The sequence below is a fragment of the Ooceraea biroi genome, chromosome 8 (genome assembly GCF_003672135.1).
Source record: "Ooceraea biroi isolate clonal line C1 chromosome 8, Obir_v5.4, whole genome shotgun sequence".
Classification (NCBI taxonomy): domain Eukaryota; kingdom Metazoa; phylum Arthropoda; class Insecta; order Hymenoptera; family Formicidae; genus Ooceraea; species Ooceraea biroi.
The window spans coordinates 2,242,808-2,251,455 of record NC_039513.1 but is presented as its reverse complement, the minus strand read 5'-3'; positions in this window follow the sequence as shown (position 1 = coordinate 2,251,455).

The window sequence follows — 8,648 nt, the reverse complement described above, 5'->3', positions numbered from 1 at the left end:
GAATTGCACAACCACGATTTTTTTGCCCTTCCCTCCATCAAGGGTAATATATTTTCAGTCTGTTCTTTCATATTTATTATTAGAGGTTCCCTTATATTGACTTCAGATGAAATTATATCGTGATAAATCGAATCAACAAAATAATTTTCGACCGAATCTTGTCATATTTTTTATTAATATTTTTGGCAGCATCGTGAATTGTTTTTCCAAGTATCGAATTACAACGTTTTTTCTCATAATATCGCTTATTATAAAGCCACTTACGATCAAAAGATAATTCTTTTTGTCTTTCTCGTTCACGCTCAGAATTTATGAAATAACGTTTTCGTTTTTGCGCACGTCCTTTTATTAAATTCTTGTTATATCGACGCCGCTTTTTAGCACGATTATTCTCTAAATCCCGTTCATATCGACGCTGCTTTTCAGCATGATTATTTTCCAAATTATGCATACATTGCTGAGAATTGTGATTTTTTTTTACTTGATTTAATATGTCATATTCCTTTTCATATTGGCGTTTTATACGTATACGGGCCGCTTCAACTTCTCTTGCTCTTATTACTGCTAATGGAAGTACTCTCTGAGGAACACCATATTGGTCATCTTGAGGAAAATGTTCAATTATATTTGATTCAAATATTTTTATCAAATGTGAACGCATTAAGGTATGATCATATTTTACTTTTTCTGGTTTAATATTAAACAACAATGAGATTGCAAAACCAATTGCGAAAACACCGCAATCGTTACCATTTGGTTGATGTTGCACAACAGGAAATTTAACAGAATACTTGTGAAAGGGATATGTTGGAAACAATCGCTTTAAAAATGTTTTATGGTCACCATGCAATGTTTTCTTATTTAACGAGTCATAAATGTATAAGTTTTTTCTGTCATAATAACTACATATCCAATATCCATCTGATGAATCTGGACCTGACGAACTATATAATATCTGTATATGTTTACTATTTTCAGGTACAGGTTGGATTCGATTCAAAAATATAGTCACCATGTTTCGACAGATCTATAATTTAAATACTTTCTTAACAGATGATTAAAATGTTCCATATGCAAATCAGTCAACCATTCACCTTCGACAATTATACGTTTTTGCTCAGTTGATAAAATTTTCTCGGACATTTTGTATTTATTGCACAAATTAGTATGTAAATAATATAAAATATATATCCTCTTTCTTAATAACTATTTGTTGTAAGATAAGCGAAGAATGTAACCAGTACTGTAGCCAATACTTTATTAAGCGACGCGGTAGCGTCGTGACGCCAAGTACATAATCAAAAATAAGATTCCGAACAATGAGAGTCACTGTATAATATTGAGTGTTACCAATTTCATTGCATAAACGTCGCGCGCTACCAAGTAGCTTATCTGGAATTCATGCCATTTGACAGGTCATATCAACTTATGATTAAAATATCTCAGGAATTACAGCCGTAATAAAAAATCTAACGGCACTTGTATAATAAAATGTGAATGCGAGCTTTCGATCGCGACCAGTTCGAATAAGATTGGTGCAGTCAATCCTGAGATATTATAATCGTACGTTAGAATCGTGATGTTCCGTTTTCCGTATTCTGGTTCAGACTCACGTATACGTATGTTCGCACATACACATGCAAAGCGATTTTGTCTCTCAAGCTGCTGTTCACACATGCATGATTTAATTTATTATGAATTAAAAATGATTTTAATAATACATGGGAAATGTTTTATTTTACGATAAAGATATAAATCGCAAATACTATAAAACATGTGATACATAGGAAATGTTTTATTTCACAATAAAGACATAAATTGCAAGTAATTGCAAGCAACATCATCAACGACGACGACGATGACGTTGCACCACGTCGATGACGACGACGACGACTACGACGACGTTGCACCACGTCAACGACGACGACGATAACGTTGATGTGGTGCAACGTCGTCGTCGTCTTCGATGTGGTGCAACGTCATATTAGTTAGTGAGAAAGAGATTGACTGCACATATACCACAAATTTCATTGCATAACGTCGAGCGCTACCACATTCATTGCATAAAATTATAAAACTCGTAAAAATGATTTATGTGAAAGTAAAGTTATATTGTTAAAGTTATAATAAAAATATTGTAAATAACATAGAGAGAGTTTGTTAGCAAAACAGAAAAAAGTATAAAATATATAAAAATAATTTACATTATATAAAAATCAAAAGATTATTCTTAATAAAACTTATTACAAATTGTATCGGAACGATGTACGTGTTAGCATGCAAAATAATTGATAATAAAACATATAAAAAGAAATTATGTAATACTAATTATATGTTCAAAAGAATGTAAAACTAAAATATAGTAAAGTTATAAAAAATTTACAAAAAAGAGTGAGATCCCTAAAACACCTTTGTAAAAAAGAAAAAATATATACGCCAAGTACATAAAAACTCCCAACTTGTCAAAACTCAAAACTAAATATGAAATCAATAATTAACTAGCCAAGTATCTAGAAGTAGTTTGAGTATTTACCCAAACGTTTTCCATGCATACTCTCTTATCGCATGACGACATTGAAGTACTTGGCGTGCCCGGATCGCAGTGGTCATGTATTCTTGTAAATTTGTACAATATCTTGATTTGTATTGTATCTTGTATCTTCATGATTTTCAATAATGACTCGCAAATGATTTTGTGTCTCTTATAGGTAGGACAGGACGTTTTAATGTGATTCGGGCACGCCAAGTACTTCAATGTCGTCATGCGATAAGAGAGTATGCATGGAAAACGTTTGGGTAAAATACTCAAACTACTTCTAGATACTTGACTAGGTAATATTGATTCATATTTAGTTTTGAGTTTTGACAAGTTGGGAGTTTGTATGTACTTGGCGTATATATTTTTTCTTTTTTTAAAAGGTTATTTAGGGATTAATATTGTTATAATATTCAGTACTTTAAGGTTTTTTAGAGATAATATTGCTGTAATATTCAGTACTTTTAATAACAATAATACAAGGCGTTTAAGCCAAGAATCAGCGCTAAAAGCAGCCGAGTTTTTATTGCAGCGCTTACGGCAGCCGAGACCCAGCGCCACAGAGCATCCGCTATAGTTTTTTAATGTTTTTCTTAGAAAACGTTCTCAACGGTGTAACTGCAAATAAACATATTTTATTTATTATTAATTGAAATCTATGATATAACACATAAAATACATTTATGTATAATACTACCTTTAATATGTTCGCAAAACGATTGGAATATTTATCTCTGTAAACACTAACAATAGCAATTTGTCTGTTGATAACTGCAGAAATGGCGGCTATAACAAAATAAAATTTTGATGTATGTACATACATTCAACAATAGTGTATATACAGGGTGTTTCCTAAGTAAGTAGACAAACTTAAGGAGGATATTCCTTGGCTTATTTTAAGAAGAAAGGTCATATAAACATATGTCCTAAACTGCTTTGTTTTCCAAAAAAAAGTATATCACTGTTTTCGTTCACTTTTCGTTTATTATAGAACAGTTTGTGTTATTGCAAATGAAACAAATGAAAAACAATAGTAACCAAAAAGAAAAATTATAACGAAAAAGAAATATAACTAAAAAGAAAAATAATAACATCACAGTAACTGCTGAAAATGTCCACCTGCAGCCACGATACACGCCTCAACTCTCCTTTCCATTGATTGACGTACACGCTCAAAAATACCTGGAGTGTTACGTATTCTCACATCCATCTATTATGCGATTTCTGAGATCTTCTTCATTTTGAATAGGTAGCGTAAACTAAAGATTTAAGCTGTCCCCATAAAAAAAATCTACTGGATTTAAGTCTGGGGATCTTGCAGCCATAACTGGTTTGGTCTTTGAGTACCTCGACCGATCCATCGATTGGCAAACTTCCTGTTCAAAAATTGACGAACTGCTAAGCTAAAGTGGAGTGGAGCGCCATCATGCATAAACTACATTCTATTTGAGCATGAGTGGAATATCTTCCAAAGGTAGCTCATCTTCAAGAAAATGTAGATACGAAGCACCGTTAAGTCTCAAGGGAAGAAAGACAGGACCAATCAAAAAATCACCAATAATTCCCACCCATACATTAAATGCAAATTGAACCTGAAAGTGAGATTCTAATATTGCATGTGGGTTTTCATCACACCAAAGATGGTTATTATGGAAATTTACGATAGCGTTTCTCGAGAAATTAGCCTCATCAGTAAAGAGTACCTCTGCAACGAATTGAGGATTTGTGCGATTTTTTGCTGCATCCACCGACAAAAAATTAAACGTTGTGGGAAATCTCGTGGCAACAGTGCCTGTACGCGTTGAATATGGTAAGGATATAATTGTTGTTCTCTTAATATTGTCCATACTAACTTATGACTCACATGAGGTCAGCAGCAATTTTTCTGGTGCTCGTTTCTGGATGATGTTCAATTGCATTCAGAACGCTTCCTCCAGTGCAGGTCCTAGTTGTTCTAGGCCTTCCTGGAATATCAGTTGTCCTCCTTGCGAAGGATCCTGTTTCCATAAGACGTTGATGGATTCTGATGAAAGTTGAAATATGAGGTACCTGACGATTCGGGTATCTGTCATTGTAAATACGCTTGCTTGACGAGCGTTTCCATTAGCAAGACCGTATACGAAATGCATATCTGCCATTTCGGCGTTTGTGTAATTTACCATAATTAATAAAATTACTAAACTTAATAGGAACTAATAAAGTTTGCGTCAAAGATAACGTGATAGCAGTGATGCCGGATAGCGTGCTTTTGCAGTACGAGTCAACAGCGGTGGGGATGGAGTGGGGATGGTCTCGCGGCGGCCGCGCGGCGCAGTCTGAAACGAGTGTTCACTTGCGGCGCCGCGAGACCATTCCCACTCCATCCCCACCGCTGTTGACTCGTACTGCAAAAGCACGCTATCCGAAAAGTGAACGAAAACAGTGATGTACTTTTTTTGGAAAACAAAGCAGTTTAGGACATATGTTTATATGACCTTTTCTTCTTAAAATAAGCCAAGGAATATCCTCCTTAAGTTTGTCTACTTACTTAGGAAACACCCTGTATATATACAGGGTGTTAATTATCGACTGCCCACTAAGTATACAGTGTTATTCCTCATGAAAGTTGAGTCGAAAAGTTCAGAATAAACATTAAATTCTTTCTGCACTCACTCACGGCGAGCCTGTTGGTTCTTTAAATATTGAAACGTGCATCCGCCAATAAACACTTTCAACGAGGGTACGAAAAACTGGAATGTACACGTACAAAAATTAGTCCCCCCAAAAAAGGGGTACGTATTAAAGATTTTTTAATTAATTTTTCTAATGTTCCCCGCTTTTTTAAAAATATTTTTTGCAATGTTTATAAATATATAAGTAAATTAACATAAAAAGGTACTAAGTTTTAAATTATTTTCCTCAAAATAAAACTTACAATCATCACTTTCTTTAATGACAACTTCTCAAACTTTATTTTTTTAACAAGTTTACAGATTGTCGTTGTCTCTTTTTCCTCTGCATATTTTAACCGCGTTTGCTAACTTAATTGTATTTTTATTTATTTTATAAAAAGAACAATGAATATAAAAAAAATATTTAATTATAATGTCTGACATATTACGAACGCAATACTTAATTAATAATCACATTTTGATGTCTGGCAAGGTTTATTAAAAAGGTTTCTTTCCTCTCTTCTTGCCAGCTGTGGGTATTTTGTGGCAAGTACATCTGTAATTTCTTTACTAAGACTTAAATATCGTGGTCGAGTACTACATACTGAGGTGAGGTACGCGGTAATTCTCTCTTCGAAATGAAACTGTCGAATTAAAGCATCTTTAATACAAAATTTAACCATATAACAGAGTGTCTGACACAAAGATGTGACAACATTAGTATGTAAATAGAACTGATTACACTAAAACATGAGTATGCTTCTGTATAAAAACGTGCTGTTTGTTTACCTCTTTTGTTCACAAAGATAGTAAGACCTTTTTTTTTTATTTTTTTTTCACTTCCAAATACATACATTTCACATATTCATATATATATTCACACTAATTAATTATTTTTTCTGTGCGTGTGCGTGTGCGTGCGTGTGTGTGTAGTTGTATCGAGAAAACTAAAATACAACTAAAATAAAACTGCGTGCAACTATTTGTCATGTTTATATTTTATTTTATATTATTTACCAGTATTTACATTATTTACATTATCAAATTTTACTTACAGAATATTTTTTGACATAGATCTAAAGAATTAAAATATTAATTCATGAAATGCCGATGGTAAAAAAAATTTAGAGATTTATCTCGGAGACAACAAAATCGATGTTTGTTTACTTATAAAACAAAATTATATAATAATCATTTTTCTAATACAAAATGTTCTTCCAAGAAAGCAAAATTTAAGTACAATAGAATCACACATAACAATGAGCCCAGATATGCCAGATATAAATGACAATAATACAGAATGTACAGAAGACTTTTGGTGTAATAAATAATAATGTAAGAACAAAAGTCACTTTGCAGCAACGATTGCATATTTGGGCTACTGAATAACAATGTGACGCAAACCTCCTTAACAGCCTTATTAAACATTTTTAACGGGAAGAGGTCACAATGAAATTGCTTGTGATGCCAGAACTATTTTAGGGTACCTAAAAAACATAGTTCTACGTGAATGTGGACTGGACAGTTTTTTTATTACGGTGTAGAAAAGACATTAACGCGAAAGATTGGAAAATTATCAAAATATAAATAATATTATCGAAATTGATATAAATATTGATGGCCTCCCGCTTTCTAAAAGTTCGCAACGGTCAATTATGGCCTATACTTGGTAAAATCTATAATATAGAACTCATAACAGTACCCTTTTTGATTGGTGCCTATCATGGTTATAAAAAACCTGCTAATGCAAGCAATTTTTTACAGAATTCTGTAATGAATACCGCATCTACAAAAAGAAGGTTTTTCTTTTAAAGATAAAACTTATTATGTACAAATTAAAGCTGTTATTTGTGATGCTCACTGCAAAGTCCTTTGTTACTGAACGAAAGGCCATATGCATATTTTGGTTGTAGGCAAATGTTTGTTGTGAAGGTGATTATAACAATCATAAAAATGGTTTTTTTGGATGAAAATGCTCGTTGAGAACTAATCATGATTTCCGCAATCGGAAAAATAAAGAAGTATCATATTTCCGTTTCACCCTTTGAAGATTCGCCTATAGATATGGTTCGCACTTTTCCATTAGATTATATGCATTTGGTATGTTTAGGAGTAATGAAAAAGATGCTGAACTTATGGATTAAGGAAACTACATATTTCGGTTACGTGCAGCTAATATAAAAGCATTAATCTATTGATTTAATAAACATTACGTAAATTTATATCCGCATAGAATTTACCCGTCACCCGCGAGGTTTAAATGAATTAGATCGTTGGAAGGCAACGGAATCAAGAATGTTTCTTTTATATTTGGGACCCATAATTTATGCAATTATTTTAAATGAAGATTACTTTAAACATTTCTGTGTTCTACATACTGCCATACGTATTCTGTGTCATGAAAAAGATTGCTTGCGTTTAATACATATGCATATGAATTATTGATATATTTTTGTTCAAACATTTAAACTATTATATATGTGAAGATAATATAGTCTACATGTTCATCAACTTAATTCATCTTTGTCAAGATGTTAATACTATGGTTCCCTTGATACATTTAAGCGCATTTCCATTTGAGAACTATTTGAAAGTTATAAAAACAATGTTGCGTAAATCGAAAAACCGCTATCGCAATTACATAATAGGATACATGAACGCATAATTAAAATGTACAAATAATTATAACAGTCCAATACTGCTCAGATGAGCCGTTACTTATAAAGCAGATGGGAGAAAATTTCTTTACAATGTGAAAGTATAAACATCTCATTATGCAGATCGTACACAAAAATGACATTCAAAATTTTACACTTACAACTAAATCTCCGAATAATTGTTGCTATTTAAAGATGGATCCTTTTTCTTTTAAACTACCTCGGCTTAAGGATGAAAATCCATTGTCTTGGGCAGAAATATCTTGATCTTCAACAGATACCTATGTATCTCTTGTAATTCAAAAATATATGCAAATATATATGACAAATAGTCGCGCATTAGATGTAAGAAATAGTATCTGCAACAGAAATAAATAACAAGGTTTAGAAGTCTGTATAACGGTTATAATTACATTAATGCCTCTTTTGCATATATAATGTAAGTATTGAGTTAAAAGATATATTAAGTATTAAATATTTTTAAAAATCACATTTGAAGTATAATACGTAAATATAATACATTTTCACAAAATATTTTTTTAGATGTATTACATTACATTTTTGTGACGATTGGTGCTCGACAGTACCACAATCATGGATAAATTTTGAACATCAAACCATTTCGTTGGCCTCCAAAGAAATAAATGTGACAAAGGCAATAATTAAACATATTCCACCCAAAAGTGTTGGAATACACATAATTATCGACGTATCACGGGTCCATATGGTAATTAATCACAATGAATTATATTACAAAATGTCTGAAATATTTACCTTAGTTTTATAAACCATTTACTGTAATTT